The sequence below is a fragment of the Suricata suricatta genome, chromosome 1, assembly GCF_006229205.1.
Source record: "Suricata suricatta isolate VVHF042 chromosome 1, meerkat_22Aug2017_6uvM2_HiC, whole genome shotgun sequence".
Classification (NCBI taxonomy): domain Eukaryota; kingdom Metazoa; phylum Chordata; class Mammalia; order Carnivora; family Herpestidae; genus Suricata; species Suricata suricatta.
The window spans coordinates 40,590,090-40,608,812 of record NC_043700.1 but is presented as its reverse complement, the minus strand read 5'-3'; the positions used below and the strand labels follow the sequence as shown (position 1 = coordinate 40,608,812).

General features: G+C 42.5%; 1 long non-coding RNA gene across 1 annotated transcript; it reads left to right on the top strand.

Annotated features, from left to right (window-relative positions):
* The first annotated feature begins 927 nt into the window (after positions 1 to 927).
* Positions 928 to 16,601, top strand: LOC115294021. Its single transcript, XR_003909712.1, has 3 exons — positions 928 to 1,016; positions 1,429 to 1,615; positions 16,391 to 16,601. It is a non-coding gene; the product is annotated as an uncharacterized LOC115294021 (long non-coding RNA).
* The last annotated feature ends 2,122 nt before the right edge of the window (positions 16,602 to 18,723 follow it).

The following is an 18,723-nucleotide window of genomic DNA, read 5'->3' as shown; positions in this document are numbered from 1 at the left end:
TAGAAATAAAACATTTTTTCCCTTTCCATTTTTTCTTCTTTAAAAACCCTGGGCAACTGGTCTAGTTTTTCATTCCCTTTGAACTCAACTACAGCAGATCTTCTTCAAAGCAGGATTATAACACTCAAGTTCTTCAGTTTATGTGGGTCAGGGGGACTCTTCCTGTGACTGAAAAAGATGAGCTTCAAGCGCCATGCTTTTAAGCTGCCTTGGTGCCTGGAACCCTTTTGGAGTTTTCTTTTTTAGCTTTTTTAGTAGCCCTAAGTGCTTTAAGTCACGGTAGTTAGCAGAAAAAGTGTGGCAGAGGAAACATTTACTATTTGATTTTCTACTAAATGACTTTTAGAAGGGAATGGACAGAACAAAGTTGTTCCTGGCATTTCCCTGTTACTGCCATCCCTGGTGGTGGTGGAGGTGTTACTTGTCTTTTACACATAGTAGAAAGAATGCCTTACCAAGAGTCAGGGAACCAATTTGTGAACACTGTGGTCTTGGATAAGTCACAACTTATTTGTAATTCTTCATCTGAAAAGGTCCCTTAAGCCCTTTGGTTCCCTGATAGCTCTGCAATTTTGATGTAAGTTGGGGGTGGAAGGGCATCTTGCAAGGCACTCTCAAAATAGAAACATCCTCCTTTCTCCCAAATAGCAATAATATTTCCTTGCTGTGCCATCCCTGCAAGAAGCAGAGCTGGGTGAATACACAGCAGGGATGAGCAGCCTTCTTCCTGTGTGATTTGGGCTATTCTTAATGGCTAATCTGCTCCCAAATTTCTCCTGGACTGATGTGCTTCTGCTTAAAATTTTATCATTAGAAAGTCATTCCTTTGAGTGGGATTTACTGAATTCAAGAGTTCCTAGTTAAGATGAATTTTGGCACTAGTAATTTGAAGTTTGGTTTTTCAGGCAGATTTCCAAAGAGGAAGCAGGCTGATGACACAGCACATGAGGTCGATACATTCTGAAGGAGCTGGAGAATGGGAAAGTCTGGAAAGCTGGCTAGCCTGGCAACCCTAGGTGAGATTTAGGGCAAGATCCCCTATTCCCACAAATGAGCAACCTGTGCCAACATCCCCATTGTGCTGAAGCCTGGAGGGCCCTGCCTGCATTTTCCACTAAGGAACTTTAGCTCTCAGTTCTGCTTTACCTCCTCCCCCTACCCCAGACTTTCCACCCCCATTTCCAGGATCCTAAACTCATAAATAGCACCTTAGGGAGCCCTGGAGCTCAGCACAGTCTTGGTCTGTCCCCAGCTCCCTCCCTGAGCTCAGGGGTGTCCCAGTTACTGCTAGCAGCACAGGTATGTTGCCTCTGTCCTCTAATGCAGGGTTCTTAGAGACAGCTATTACACATTTTAACAAATAACAGCAGCATCGAGGCAAGGACTTTTTTTTATCACAATATGAACACTATAATTTCAATCTTTTAGGGCAACAGATCTATGGCATCAAAGCAACAGAAAGGACACAAAGTTGAGTTTCTGCCATGAGCTGCTGTTGCCCAGATAGGGGGAGTTCTGCAAACCCTTGGCCTGGAAGTGAAAACAGGACCCTCTCGTGCTCAGAGCTGCTGGAAACACAAATGGCAGTTCCTGGAGCAGCAGAGAGCCCTGGAAGGTGAGGACTGTTTCTCTCACTCAGTCGCACATGGGTATCATTGATAGCTTACGGTGCCCAAGCACTGCTAAGTGCTGGGAAACCTCTGCTGCCAGCACCACTAATGTGATCTGTGAGATTACTAATCCTGCCTGATATTTGCTGAGTGTTTACCAGGTGTGGCGCGAAGTGCTTCACACAAATCATTACAATTAATGCTCAGAGCAACTCTATGACTTAGGTGCTCTTGTTCGTCCATTTGTACAGGAAAAGAAGTTGAGGTTTAGGTTACCCTGCCTAAAGGTACCAACTGAAAGCAGGAGATCATAGGACTCAGAGTCAGGGAACCTGAGCCCAGGGCCAGTGACCTACCCATGACTCTCCACCGTCTGTCTGCAAAGACAACTAGCCTGGGCATGCAGCATGTACTTTCTGGGGGAGCAGAGAGAGATGTGCATAAATAATCACAGCACATGTAGTAAGGGAGATTGTCCTAAGGCCTTCATGGGGGTCTTCATTCAATCATTCATTCATTCATTCATTCATTCATTTATTCATTCAATCAACATATACTTCTCTAGAGTTCCAGGCAGCATGCTGGAAGTATGCTGGTTATGGGAGTGAGACCAAAGAATTTAAACACTCAGTCAGTCCCAGATTTCATGGAGATTGTAATGCAGACACAGAAGGAAGATATTAATGAAAGAATCACACAGATCAATGTAGATTTACCACTGAGGAGAGTGAATCACTAACTTCCCAAAGGACTCAAATAAGGCTTCAAAGAGGAGGATGCATTTGATTTGTTCCCAAGAACGGGGTGAGATTTCCCAGTGGAGACAGCAAGTCCTCCTGGACATGCAAGGCTCTGAGATGTGGATAAGGAGAAGGTTTTAAAGACTGAGGATAGTCTTACTAGAGTGGGGGGCTCAAGGAGGCGAGAGGCCGGAGAGTTAGGTTGGCATGAATGTGCAAAAGGCCCTTGTTTGCCAGGTAAAAAGTCATGGGAGCTTTATTACACAGGTCAGGATTGAGGATGGGGAAAGTGTTAATCTGTTTATTTCTGCTTCTGGTACTCTAAGTCCCTCTCCATTTGAGCATGAGCTGGGGCTGGCAGTGTCTCTAGGTGGGGTGTCATAGGCATGGACCAGGACCCATGTGGGTCTCAGTCCTTTTAGTGTAGTCTCTGGCCCTATGTCCTCTCTGTGAGGTTAAAGCAATACCCCAAGTGGCTTCAGGACTCACATACTGGTGGGGCTATCCCAGGGCTACATGGCTGGGCTCCAGGAGTCATCCTGAGGGGTGATGGAGCTCTACCACTGGCTAGCGTGGTGTTTCTTTCTTAGGATGGCATGATTTAGGCTGCTACCTTCAGGTGACTCTCTCTCTCATGTCAGACAGAGGATGAGTTTTGGGCTCTGAGCTACCCAGGGTCCAGCCCCAACCCTTGGGCTTGGGTCATGTATGCAGGCCTGCACACTGACTCTTGCCTGAGGACAGTCTGCATGTGGTGCTGTCCCTGGTGTACAGCACTCGAGGGTGATGGGGGCAGTGGCAGGTGCACCCCTGCTGCTAGTCCCCCATCTTGTCTCTGCCATGTTTCAGACAGTCCTCAGGCAGTCTTCTCAGAGGGCTTTTCAACACCTGTGCTTCACAATGCCAGTGGACTTTCTGATGATGTTCTTTCTTGTTCCAGTCGATGTGCTGACACTGTGCTTTGTCACATTGCTCTTAAGCGATGCCTAATGAGCAACTATCTCATGTGAAGGACTCCTCTTTTCTCACTCTGCCCATGACCCCTTGCCTATCCTTGCCCCAGGTGGTAGTATGGGAAGGCAGGTGTTCAGGAAGTGCTCAACGAGACCAAGAGAACACATATGAAGAATTCAGTAATTATGGCTTCACGAATTCAAGGACAGATAGAGTTGGAAAATCTGTTGTTTTGCATTTATGCTATAAAACTCCAAATGTTGAATCTAACATGACCAGAAAATGAACTAGCACTTACATTTTCCTGTACATTTGGGGTGGACTTGCATCTGTGACATCATGGCTGAAGTCCTGTGATGCTGACAGGTACTGGAAGCCGGTGCCCAGGGAAGCATATGAATGAAGCAGTGTCCTATGTGGGGATGTAACCAGCATTAAAAACACAGATTTAGGGACCAACAAAGGCAAGAAAATCTTTATTATTTCAATGCAAAAGGGTTTCAAAGAATCACAGCATTGTGAGTGAAAAACAACATTGCTATGCTTTTTATAAGGTAGTAGATAGAAAATTAGCCAGGAATGGCAAATTTGATAATAAAGAACATGAGGACCTGGTTTCTGGACCTGAAAAGAAAAAGAAGAGATGTTGCCTGGACTTGATTAAAAACATTTTTGTTTTTTAAGGCTTAATTTTTCTAGAGCAGTTTTAGGTTTACAGTAAAATTGAGAGAAAGGTACAGAGATTTCATATTCTCCCTCTGCCCCACACGTGTGTAACCTCTCTCATTATCAGCCTGGCCCCTCCCTGCCAGTGGTGCATTTGTTACAACTGATGAATCTGTATTGACACATCATCATTACTCAAAGTCCACTGTCTACATTAAGGGTTGTTCTTGGCACTGTCCATTCTATGAGTTTGGACAAATGTATAATGACACATATCCACCACTATAGTATCACACAGAGTAGTTTTTTATGAAGAATCTTTATGCGCACTAATTGAGCAATAAAGAAACACCTGTTATACAAAATCGGGAGTTGGCAAACTACAGCCTGTGTCCACCACAGGGCAAACCCAGCCACTCCTACTTGTTTGTGTATTTTTGTCTGGTTATTTTCTATGCTATAACTACAGGGCTGAGTGGTCGCAGTTGAGACCATATGGCCCACAAAGCTGAAAAAAATATTTATTATCTGGCCCTGTGCTAAATCTTCATCAGCAAATCACTATACCTCACATGCTTTTCTATCTAAAGCAGTTTTAAACTTACAGAACAAAAAGCATATGGATTGTACTGACAAGTCTCATATATTCTTCACACAGAAACTCCTGTCAAGTTTCTCCAATGGTTGCAAAGGGTTGCAGGTTGAATCTAGCTGCCACATCTTGCTTGCTTGCCTTACTTTTGGCATACTTCCTCAGTCCCTCCTTTATGTTTCTGATTCTCACTTTATTTTAAAGTTTTTATTTACAGGGACTTTTGAGAACAGTGCAGAGAGGGCCCACAAACACTCTACACAATTTTCTCCTCTATTAGTCAAATTTTTCCATAAAAACAGAACCAATAGTATGTGTATATACTTTATACACAGTTATAACTGTGGTATAATATCAAACCAGGAAACTGCCATAGGCTCCATGGATTTATAACACATTTTATTATTTATTTATAGTTATTTATTTATCTTATTATAATTAATTGTCACGTGGGTTTCCACATAACACCCAGTGCTCATCCCAACAAGTGCCCTCCTCCATGCCCATCATCCATTTTCCCCTCTCCCCCACCCCAATCAACCCTCAGTTTGTTCTCAGTATTTAAGAGTCTCTTATGGTTGGCCTCCCTTCCTCTTTTTAACTATTTTTTCACCTTCCTCTCCCTTATGGTCCTCTGTTAAGTTTCTCCTGTTCCACATATGAGTGAAAATATATGGTATCTGTCTTTCTCTGCCTGACTTATTTCACTTAGCATAATACCCTCGAGTTTCATCCATGTTGCTACAAATGGTTATATTTCATTCTTTCTTATTGCCATGTAATATTCCATTGTATATATAAACCACATCTTCTTGATCCATTCATCAGTTGATGGACATTTAGGCTCTTTCCATAATTTGGCTATTACTGAAAGTGCTGCTATGAACATTGGGGTACATGTGCCCTTATGCATCAGCACTTCTGTATCAATTCCTAGCAGTGTACAGTGTTTAACGCATTTTAAAATCAAAGTGATTATATATATATATATATGTATATATATATATATATGTGTATATATATATATATATGTGTATATATAAATATAAATTGCCCAGCGTAGTCCTGCCTGCAGTCTTCAGACTTGGGTCCAGGAGTCATAAGGGATCAATGGAAGTAACGTTGAGGCTGCCCACAGATGAGGGAAAGATCAAGTGGCACATCCCCGTGCTCCCACCCACTCTTGATAGTATTCTTCTTTTAACTGAGTTGCTATGGAACTTCACTTGGTAGAAAGGCTTCATTGCTAAAACCGTTTGGATTTCATTGGTCTACATCATTTTCAGGCCATCCCTGGTTGTACACTTCCTCCAAAAATCTGCTTCAGACCTGCTTCATATTCTTGCCTCTTGCTCCAAAGTGGTTCCTTCAGCCTCACTACCTTAACATCTATCTGTGACCTCCCACCACATTTGATTATTCTCACTTGCTTTTGGGATCTCAGACTTTGGCCACCTGTACTTCCCCCATCCCGTTACCCTCTGACCTCTGGGCATCTTGAGAAACACTTTTTGTCTCATTGTTGAGCCATAGAGAGCCCCATTTCTTCCTTTGGCCATAAATCACCTTTCTTGAAAAGGAAACAGTAGATCAGATCATCTCTTCTTTACTAAAATACTTCTTCAAAAACACTCTCCAACCGACATCAGATATGCTTACATATGACAGTACTGCAATCATAATGGGATATTTTAATAAACCATTTTTAGTGTTTGATCAGGTAGATTAAATGACAAGAATTTAGGAGGCTTGAATGATAAGTAAATAACTTTGTTTTAATAAGCATATTAAGCTTTGTATTCAAAGGTTTTTAAAATCATGACTTTGATAAATAGATTATGTGTTGTTTGCTTTTATCATCTACAATGATTTAATAGAGTTAACATCCAGCTGTTAGTTAAACTATTGGATACCTTAAAGCCTCCAAAACCTTTACATTTATAATTGTTTAAAGTCAAAGCCAAAATAACAACTCTGACTTCCCTAAGCAGCGTGGGGCTTTTGTTCCCCTTGCCTCTTCTCTTTTTCTACTCTTTGTTAATTTAATCTCAATTTGTCTTTTCTCATCAGTTTTATAACCACACTGAAAGCAAATTATTTAGACCCATTTCTACTTAGTTTTGATGTCCATCGCTGGGAGTTCTGAGTATTCCCTCCAACTTTGCAACTCCACTATTATTGATTCCAGTGATCTGGAGAAAGTTTTAAATAAATATTTTTTGGGGGGTAAGGAGAATTCAAGTGTATTTTCTAAACTTAGAATATTTAAAGACTGATCTCTTTGTAATAAAGTCATTGGGTCACATCTTTTTTCCTCTATAGATTTTGTTTCTTTCTGCTTAGAGATTGTTACCAAGACTGTCCTTGAAACACTAAATGATTTTCTACAGTAATGAATCAAGTGTTGAATATAATTTAGTTATCATGTTTCTTCATGCATTTTCTAATTATTTTGTATAAAATTGTCAAAACCTTCCTACATTTTAATTTCAAACATGAAAAAGGTATTTTATACAATTTTCTTCTGTTCCATACAGTGATTCTACTTCATAAGAGGGATTCTTCTTTGCAGCTACACACTTTGTTTTCCTTGCTGCAGAATGTTTTTGAAGTTTTTGTATTCACTCAAAAATTCACTTAGCAAATATATGTTAAGCATTACATGCCAGGCACAAAGACAAAGCCCTCATGGAGCTTATGTTCTAGTATCAAGACATTGACATGAAACAAAATTAAATAAAGCATAGAGTATGTTAAATAGTGATGTATGTTAGGAAAAAACATAAAGCAGAAAAGAGCAATAGGGAGTGTGTGGGAGGGATTAAAATTTCACTGGCTATTCAGGGAAAGAGGACTGAAAGACAGGTCACAACATCTAGTGGAGAGGCCCTGAGGCAGGAACTTGCTGGCAAATACTATGATCAGCAAGGATGCCAATGAAATTGAAGCAGACAGCAAAGGGGAAAGTGGTAAAAATTGAGGTTAGTGATGTAGCAAGGGAAGATCATGTAGAGGCTTCAAATCCATAGAAGTATATACAACTAGCATGTCTTATCTCTGCTCTAACTCTGAGCAGGATGGTCCAGGGCTGGAGGAATTGGAGTAGGGATGTGACATCATATTTGGATAGCTTATTCTGGCTGGTGTATTGAGAGTAGAGCATGGTGGGGAAGAGCAGAATCTAAGGAACCATGTAGGGACTTATTGCAATAGTCTGAGAATTATAGGGGCTTGGGCAGAGGGACAGCAGGAAAAGTTATGAGGAATGATCAGATTTTAGATATAATTTGAAGGCAGAAGGTGTTTGTTGATAGGTTAAATATTGTGTGCGAGAAAAAGAAAGGGTTAAGATTGACTCCAGGGTTTTTGGACTGAGCCACTGAAAGGATGGAGTTGCCAGGAATGGAAGTGGGGGCAGCAGGTTTGGTGAGCAAAAGTCTGGAGCTCCATCTTATTTACTTACTTACTTATTTACTTATTTATCTATTTATTTTGAAGAGAGAGAGAGAGAGAGAGAGAGAGAGAGAGCGAGCGAGCAAGTAGGGGCAGAGAGAAGGAGAGAAAAACCCCAAGCAGGCCCTGCACTGACAGTGCAGAGCCCCATGCAGGGCTCCAACCCACAGTGAGAACGTGACCTGAGCTGAAACCAAGAGTTGAACACTTAGCAGACTGAGCCACCCAGGACTCTCTGAAGCTCTATTTTAGAATCTGACATGACAATTCAATCCCTGGGGTGGGGTGGGTGATGGATAGGCAGTCAGGTATGTGCCTCTAGAGGTCGAGGACAAGGCTTAGGCTGAGATGGACGTTTGGGAACCACCAATTTACAGATGGTGTTTAAAGACACAATACTAAATGAGATCAGTGTGAGCAGTGAAGATGGGGCATTTTAGGCCTTACAGGACAGGGGATGACAAAATGGAGGGGTCTGAGAAGTAATGGCAGAATGATAAGAAGAAAACCAAGCAATCGTGATGTTGCAGACAAGAAGGAAAAGAGAACTGACAGGAGGAGAGAGCAATCAGCAGCACCAAATACTGCTGATGGGTCCAGTAAGTGAGAACTGAGAATTTATCACTGGATTTGGTAACACAGAGGTCATCAGTGTCTTAGATAAGAGCAGTTTCTGAGGGGTGATGGGACAAGAACCTGATTGGAATGTGTTCCAGAGAGAACTGGAGGAAATGTGAGAAGGGTTCAGCCCATTTTTTAAAGGGCTTTTGCTGTCAAAAGGAAAAGACAAAAGGGGTGATATCTACAGCAGAAGTGAGGTCAGGAAAGGGAAGTGGAAGAAATAACAGTGTACTTTCATTGCTGTGTGACAAATTACCACCAACGTAGCAGCTTACACATGTGCACGCATCGCATGATGTGTTCTGGTTTCTGTAGATCAGCCATGCAGCCACATGCAGCAAAGTGACTCTGGCTCAGGATTCCTCACAACTGCCATCATTGGCCCATGCCTTTCAGGAGCTGAGGTCCCCTTCCAAAATCACATGGTGGTTGGCCAGATTCAGTTCCTTGCAGTTGTAAGACTGAGGTCTCTGTTTCCTTGCTGGCTGTAAGCTGGAGCCACTTGGCTCCCAAGTAATCACTTGTGGTTCTTTGCCATGTGGCCCCCTCAGAGGTCCCTCTCACAAGGTGATGGCTCACCTCAGGGCCAGCAAGGGAACTGCTCAGCTCAGTGAAGGCCTAAGCCCTATGGTTAGTTGAAACCCACTCAGAATAACCTCCTTTTCATGCACTCAAAGTCAACAGGAGTAGAGAACTTAATCACATCTGTCAGATCATTTTACCATTGCCTGATGAGGTGATATAATCCAGGGATATGTATCCCATTGCCTTCAACATATTTTATTGCCTGAAATCAAGTCACAGGTCCTGCCTACAGTCCAGGGTCAGGATTACACAAGAAAGTAACTCACTGGGAGTCACCCTTGGGTGTGTCTAACATATATATCTATGGAAATAATGCCATAGAAAGGAAAAGCTTTGATCGTATAGGAGAGAAAATGGGGGCGGGGGGAAGATGCTGGAGCATTGTCCTCAAGTCAGAAGGGATGGGACTCAGTGCTAAGCAGTCCACCTACAGAGGGCAGGGAGGGAGCTGGGTAACTGGGTGCCTGCAATTGTGTATGTGACATGGTGGAGCATCTGGAAGGCCTCTCTTCTTATTACCTTAGGGTTCTTAGTTGGATAAAGAGCAAGGGAATCATCTGAGAGTGAGGATGCAGATGGTGTTGGAGGTTTATTTAAACATATATTCATATTTCTTATCATATGGCTAATGTATATTTATAAATTTATTATAATGTATTTATATCATCACTTTAAGTTGTTCTGCACTCTCATCTTTATGGAGAGGGAAAGAGAACCAGTAGAATCAGTGTTGAGGGACGTTGGTGATGAATGGCAGCGAGAGCTCAATCCTAGAGTGGCTGGATGCTAGACTAGAACATTTCAGGTGAGGCCTAGAGGGTGCGTGCACTCAGATATGGAAGATTGAAGTCCCAAACAAAATGCACACTGAAAGGAGCCTAGTGGTTTAGAATTGAGCAGAGGTGGGGCTGGCAGTCTAATCACCATGGATGGTGGCACTCATGCGTTGAGGGCACATTTAGCAAGCCATTCAGACTGTAGAGCCACAAGGCTAATGGACATTGCATATTCAATATTTTCATTTATGGCTCATAAATGCAGGGCTTGTCCTGACTTATAAACTACATGTAACACCTGTATCACAATGCATTTTCCCCACAAAATTTCCCAGGTAATTAGTTTTATGAAGTTGTGCCATTTGGCACATCTCCTCCCCCTTTCCAAGCACTTCTGGGGATATCTGAACTATGGAGGAAAAAAAAATCTTACCACATACCTATATTTAGGAGTTAAATTAACAGGAAATACTCCATAGTAGGAATATTCAGCATTACATAGAGACAAAAATTTGGGCCATCCTGAAGCTTAAAAATCTATTCATTTTACTCAAAACCATGGATATTTTCCTTATCTCCAGGATGGCACAGTAAGACCTTGGGAGAGGCTTGCTCCCCTAGCCAGGCTGTTCACTTTTCTAGTTTTTCTAGAATTCCACACATCTGCTGAATCCTGTCTCTAGATCCCTTCTGGGTGCTTCCCTACCAGATCCCAATCTTTGAGGTGGCAGGAGAACCCTCTGGGAAGGACCATCTCTTCTCTCTGCAGAACTTGGCCTGGTCTCCTGTGTGGTTTTCACTTTCCACCCTGACCCATGGATTGTTCAGCCAATGGGTCTATAGACCAGTAGGTTCTGTGCTGGGACTTGGTGTGTCATGACACTTATTATTTTGGTGGAGAAAGAGTAATCAACTTATTTTCCTGGGGGTTGCTGTTTTGTTCCTCTCTTTCTACATACCTTCCTGTTACTCTCAAAGTTATCTTGGATCCTTTAAAGACCTCATAGATGGAAAGTCCTTGTGACACTGACAGTGAAGAAGAGGGCTCCTGTGGATAGGCCAATCCCAACAACAATCTGTGTGACACTGTCTTACACACTGCTGGTAGGCTGCACAGGTCTGACAATGGTTCCCAGTGAGGATCTGCACCTCCACCCAATCCCCTGGGTCTGAGGTCAGCTCTAGAGATATAAGAGTAAAGTTTCCTTGCAGGAAAACTTACCTTTTAAAGAAGTCAGGTGAGCATTACTTGAGAGGCTCTCCTGGTTTTGCAAGGACTAGTAGACCTTCCTCACCCTGGAACTGTAGAACCTTTGGTAATTTGATCAGTTTCCTGGCTGTCAAAGGAGAAGGTGGTTTGATTTGCATAAGGAGCTCCAGGGTCCATGGAAGGGAAAGGGACAGAAACTCCTAACAGGAAGTGGATCTAGGGAGCGCTGCTGCATGTGTTATAGGGTCCAGGAAAAGCCACACATCCCTTGAAATGAAAAAAAAAATTAAGAAAAAAGGTGTGGAGTCTGGGGCCCCAGGTTTGAAGGAAGGATGTTTTGACACAGCATGTGGTTGATGGTGGAAGCCCCTCTGGACCCTACTTTTCCACAAAGTGATTGATTTATTCAGCAAATGTTGGTTGAATATTTACTGAATACACCAGGCACTGTGTTGGGTGTTGATGTATCCATGTTGATGGATAAAGTGTTCACAATATGCCTGTGTTCACAGAACTACTGCTGAGCATGAGAGCAAGGGTGTGGTCTTGGCCTGGGGTCTCTCCCCTCCATTGTGGTGGAGCCTGGACCCTGGCTGCTCTGTGCACCTTTGGTCCTGTGCTACATTAGTCTACATATGAGAGGAGCACCGCATGACAGCTGGAGGTGGTAATGGCAGAGGACCAAGGAGTCTTTCCAGTACTCTTTCATTAGGGAGGAAGGAGAGGCCCAAGCAACAGTATGGACAAAGGCCTTGCCTTAAAGGAAATGGAGGGAAGTGACTACAGACAGTGAGTGAGGACAAGCGATTAGATGTGAATCTGTCTTGAGAGCATTAATAAGAGCTGAGTCTGAACGAATGAATCAGGCTGTGAGGCGGGGAGTGGATTGGAGAAGTGTAAGGGTGGGTATGGGAAACCTTATGAGGGGCTACGCAGTGGCTCAGGTCAGTGGTCTCTGCATTTTTAAATTATGCACTCCAGCAAGAGGAAATTGATCAGTTGCCGCCCCAATACGTTATCTGTTCATTCATTTCCAAAAAGTAAACTAAACATCATGTACTTATAGATATATGCATATATAATGGAAACTAATATTTCTATAAAGATGAAATAATACTTAAAATATTTTAATTTTATTTTATTTATAAATGGTTCAAAAATATTATTGAATATGCTTCATAGTGTTTGTTGAATCTTAATGTATCATTTTGCAATACAGAAATTCCATTTTTTTATTAAAATTTTTTTAATGTTTACTTATTTTTGAGAGAGAGAGAGAGACAAGCATGAATGGGATAGGGGCAGAGAGAGGGAGACACAGAATCTGAAGCAGGCTCCAGGCTCTGAGCTGTCAGCACAGAGCCCTACACGGGGTTCAAACTCACAAACCACAAGATCATGACCTGAGCCAAAATCGAACACTTAACCAACAGAGCCACCCAGATGCCCCAGAAATTCCACTTTTAAGTAGTGTCTTTCAATATTCACTTTATTATTCATCCATTGCTGGAAATGCAAGAAAGACATCACTGGCTGTTTTATTAAAATATGATAGTCATTACTTTGGTCCCATCCACAAAATATACAAAGGTTTTTGTTGGGATTTGGCTAATAAATTTCAATTTTCGTGATGTCAAGTCAATTGTTCTTTAAAATAAATAAAAAAGCAATGCATTTTTGTAATTTAGCAAGTAGATTTAAAAACTAAATACTTAATTTTAAAAATTTAGATAGGCTAGGATAGTGCATTTTCAATTTTTTATTGTTTTTCTTAATTTTTATTTTAGAGAGAGAAAAACACACAAGTGAGGAGAGGTGCAAAGGGAGGGAGAGAGAGAGAGAGGGAGAGAAAGAGAGAGAATTTTAAGCAGGCTTCATGCTGAGCCCTTAGTGCAGAGCCAGAGCAGAGACAGGGCTTGATTCCATGACCCTGAGATCATGATCTGAGCTGAAATCAAAAGTCAGATGCTCAATGGACTGAGCCACCGAGGCGCCCTTCATTTTCAGTTTTATAAAGTGTACTTAGATGAAAAATTTTACAAATAAACCGCACGTTTTTGGTAATAAAATTATGTAATAACGTTAACATTTTCACATACCACTTCAGACACTCTCTCCTCAGCACAAATTTCTTTTTTTTAAATAATAGTTTATTGTCAAATTGGTTTCCATATAACACCCAGTGCTTCTCCCCACAAGTGCCCCCCTCCATGACCATCACCCCCTTCCCCCATCTTCCTCCCCCTTCAGCCCTCAGTTCATTTTCAGTATTCAATAGTCTCTTATGATTTGTGTCCCTCTCTCCCCAACTCTCTTTCCCCCTGCCTCTCCCTATGGTCCTCTGTTAGGTTTCTCCTGACCTATGAGTGCAAACATATGGTATCTATCCTTCTCTGCCTGACTTATTTCACTCAGCATGACACCCTTGAGGTCCATCCATTTTGCTACAAATGACCAGATTTCATTCTTTCTCATTGCCATGTAGTACTCCCCTGAACGCACCCGATCTCGTCTGATCTTGGAAGCTAGGCAGGGTCTGGCCTGGTTTGTACCTGTATAGGAGACAAATTTCTTTGAAAATAATTTATCTCACTCATTCCTAAAACATTAAACTTTGAAGGAGGTTTATTTCAATGTGTTTATATTTTAAAACTACCTGCCAAGAAGCATATTATTAATAGAGATATGCCATCATTGAAGATCAACAAATTGGAAGCACAAACCTTTTTGTAACCAAAAAAAAAATTAGTCATTATTAAGTTAGATGATCCTATGCACTTGGGCAGGTGGTAAAAAGGGTCACTTCCAATCCTGTTAAAAAGTGTCGGGAAAATTCTAGTATCAACTAAGAAAATACCATGGTGAACTGAGCACACCAAGACCACAGCATGTCAGGAGGGTGAGAACAAGGGCATTGCTCTTTCTGTAGTGTCTATACACCCCTGCTTCCTTCAGGACATTTTGAATTCTAAAGTGACACACAGTGCTGGTTTGGGAGATCTCCAAGGGTGGGGAGATGGGATCATAGCTTAGGTGACAGCAGTGGAGATGGGGCAAAGTGCTGCTTGTGGGTAACATTGACCTAACTTGCTGAGATGTAGGTCTGGGGTGTGAGGGAAGGTGGGTGTCAAGGATGATTCTCCTATTTTGGTTTGTAAACTTTGTAGGGTAGGGGTGCGATTGCCTGAAAGAGGGGGTACAGGAAGAAGATCCAATTTGCAGAATAGATCCTACATATAGGTGTAGGCTTATTTAATGTCAGCTGCCTCTCAACTGCTCAGGTGGAGATGTCTTTTAAGGTTCCTGGACTCAATTTCAACATGGGGTAGGAGATCCCTCCCTCTCACTACACCAAGACATACCTGGACACCAGAAGAGTGTCTGAGAATTCAACTAAACTCTGATACTGCTATCTACCTGAAGGTAGCATCAGATGCCACAGGTTAAGAGTTCAATTCCGTAATAATGCCCATCCCCCACCCCCGGCCACCTCAGATGCCAGGCTGTTACCTGTACTTCTGACCAGCTGGCTACAGATTGGAGGTTCCAAAGACCTCATCTTTAGGTTAGATTAAATTGGCAGAACAGCTCACAGAAATCAGGGAAACACGTTTACCAGTTCATTAAAGGAAATGATAAAGGATACAAATCAATAGCCAGATGAAGAGAACAGGACTAGATATGGGGAAGGGGTGAGGACCTTCTGTGCCTTTTCCAGGTGGGCCACTCCTGTGTGTGTTCATTAACCTAGAACTCTGTCCTTTTGGGTTTCCATGGAGGCTTCATTACATGGACATACTTGATTAAATCATTGGCCAGTGGCTATTGATCCAAACTTAAGCCCCTTTTCCCTGAACTCCAGGTGAGGCTGAAAGTTCCAACCCTCTAATCACATGGTTGGTCCTCTTGGCAACCAGTCCCCACCCAAAGGTGGGGCTCAAAAGCCACCTTCATTAATAGCAAGACATCCATTTCACCTTTATGGCTCTGAAGTACTTTCAGACCAAATATTTATAAGAAATATATTTCTGGCATTCAGATAAATTATTACATCACAGAATGTCAAGAAGACCATTGTATAATGCAGTCTGGTCTGGAGGAGAGGCCTAGCAGCCAGACCTGTGCCTGAGGTCTGTGGAGCAGACCCTCCAGTGGGGTAAGCCTTCTCTGGTTCTTGCTTTTCCCTTGGATGGTTTACTCATCCTTGATATTTTTCAGTCTTAGAGAGACAAAATGCAGAATACAGGGACAAAGGACAGCCTGTGATCTAGGCAGAATGAGATCATCATGTGGTCCAACCTAAGTCACCAAAGGCTGTGCTGAAGCTCAGTCTTCACAGTTATAACACAGAACTTGGCTGACCTTGTTCTCTGCCTAGCAATTCCCTTTGTGACCTTCACAGTAAGGGGTGATCTTCATAGAGCATGATTAGTTTTTCAGGTCCAGAATCCTAACATCTATCTAGAGAAAATTATCAATATGTCCATTTGTATCTTTTAATCTCTTTATATATATCTATGCCTCTGCTTGTACCTCTCCCTATGTCTGATTTATCCTCCTAAGGATGACTCGTATTTTGGGCAGGTCATGCCATATCTCAATTTTGTGTCTGTGTGTGCATATGTGTGCATATGTGCATGTATGCATACAACATAGCAGTGTAGCTACAGGGCTAGGATTGCAAATGCTGGAGTCACCAGATGATGTGGTACCTGGCCACTCTTCTTCCTCCATCTGTTTTTCTCCTTAGTTTCCTAACTTCTCTGTGCCTTGATTTCCTCATGGGCAAAATAGTGAAAATGCTGTATATCCTACAGAAATGTTTGTATATGCAAAATACTTAGCATCATGCTTGAGATAAAATAACCACTCATTAATTATGTATGTGTCCATTTACCCCAGGCATATACAATGTAAATACACAGTCCTATTCTTGATAACCTGTCCTTCAAGGGCCTGTTTCCCATAGGCCTCCATGTCTTGTCCCACACAGGATCTATCTCTCTAATGAAGTGTTTTTATACCCTTATCTGAAGGAATGTAATTTTCCTCCAATGACATTTGGGGTAAAATTTTCATTGCTATTGTCTCGCATTGCTAGAGAAAGTTTTCCTTCACTGATTTGTCCTTTCATTAACCACTTATTCCTCCTTTTTATTCATCTGACTCCCACCGTGGGCCAGATATTGCATTTGGTGGAGACTGGCAAGGAGCTCCACAGTCTCATGGGATATGCGGACTGTTCAAACTGAATTCTGTTCAAGACACAGGGCAGAGGAGGTCCTGGGGACATGGCTTCTGGAAGTGGACAGATTTCCCACCCCTGGGCTGCCTGAAAATTCTTGTTCTGCCAAGAAGGTGTGGAGAACCTGAAAGCTGTTTAGAAAGAGGAGACTGGGATAACAAAGATGCACCCTGGATCCTATTTTTCCTCATATAGAAATCTCTCTTGTTATGCCTCTGATTAATTTATTTCCCTACTCAGCAATATTTGGGACTTTCCATTATGTGTGCTTTGGCTTGTTTCTTAAGGTAGCCTTAGGCATCCATGGGGCTATTGTCAATAATGGGTCTGTGCGCACACCTCCATTCTTGGAGATCAGAAAGCTGTGGCTTTTAATTCTTCTCAGTTTGATAATTGAGGGTGGGTGGAGGTAATGAGGCTCCTTACTTCTCCAACATCTTTCCACCAGCCCTTGACATATCCCCAAAGGCAAGGAAAGCCAGAACAAAAATGAACTGTTGGGACCTCATCACGATAAAAAGCTTCTGCACTGCAAAGGAAACAGTCAAGAAAACTAATAGGGAACCAACAGAATGGGAAAAGATAGCGGCAAATAGCATATCAGATAAAAGGCTAGTATCCAAAATCTGCAAGAAACTCACTAAACTTCCTACCCAAAAGATGAATAATCCAGTGAAGAAATGGGCAGAACACCTGAACAGACACTTCTCCAAAGAGAACATCCAGATGGCCTATAGGCACATGAAATGATGCTCAGCATCACTCATTATCAGGGAAACACAAATCAAAACCACACTGAGATACCACCTCACACCGATAAGAGTGGCTAAAATGAACAAATCAAGAGACTTTAGATGGTGGCGAGGGTGTGGAGAGATGGGCACCTTCCTATACTGTTAGTGGGAATGTAAACTGGTACAGCAGCTCTGGAAAACAGTGTGGCAGCTCCTCAAAAAATTATCTGTGGAACTTCCCTATGACCCAGCAATAGCACTTCTGGGGATCTACCCAAGGGATACAGAAGTCCTGATGCATAGGGGCACATGTACCCCAATGTTCATAGCAGCACTGTCAACAATAGCCAAATCATGGAAAGAGCCTAAATGTCCATCACCTGATGAATGGATCAAGAAGATGTGGTATATATATACAATGGATTATTACGTGGCAATTAGAAAGAATGAAATCTGGCCATTTGAGCAAAATGGATGGACCTGGAGGGCGTCATACTAAGCGAAATAAGTCAGGCAGAGAAGGACAGATACCATATGTTTTCACTCATAGGTTTAGCAGGAGAAACCTAATAGGGGACCATTGGAAGGGGAAGTGGGGGAAAAGAGTTGGGGAGAGGGAGTGAGGCAAATCATGAGAGACTTTTGAATGCAAAGAACAAACTGAGGGCTGAGGAGGGAGGGAGAGGAACGGGGGTGATGGTCGTGGAGGGGGGCACTTGTGGGGAAGAGCACTGGGTGTTATATGGAAACCAACTTGGTAATAAACTATTTAAATAAAAAAAAAGAAATATTTCTACCTTAGATTTGGATGTGGCTCCTACTTTATTCTTTTGTAGGGGTAGAGGTTGAGTTTTTATGGACTGTGGACTGCCTGTCCCTCTGGGGTCATTTCTATTCAGGTCCTATTTAGTCTTTATCCCTCCAGCAGAGATCTACCTACAATTCTCAAATGTCTCAAGTTTTCTGGCTTTGTTCTCCTTTCTGGACCGCTCAGCAGCCTCACTCTCACCCAGGGAGCTCTAGTGTTCCTGCCTGGCCTGCACATCTTGCTCTGGCCAGTGCTTCTCTTCCAGTTTCCCATAGCACCAGGAATAGGACTTTATCACAACACTTATCAGCTTGGGTTGAAATGTTGATTTCCCTGTCTGTCTTCTAGGAGAGATGCTGAGCTTCCCCAAGGAAAAGAATCTGCCTTATTCTCAAAGCCCCTGAATACAGGCTAGAATGAATGAAGGCACTGTGCTGAATACCAGGCTAACTTCTATTTTGTTGACACTGTGGAACCTGACAGGTTTTGAGTGAAACAGTGTGGCATCAGAGGATGGGCAGGGGAATGTCTCTACCAAGTCATGCCGAGAGCTTACCATTAAGCCCCTTTATGGCAGATGTGCTGTGGAATCAAACTTAAGGAGGTGAATCATTATCTCCACCCCTCCAGCCTTCTTTTGTCTTCTGATGGTAAACACAGATGGATAGTGTTTGCTCCCGGACACAGGCAGTCCCCTTGACCTTCCCCTATGCTTGTTCCCAACTCTCT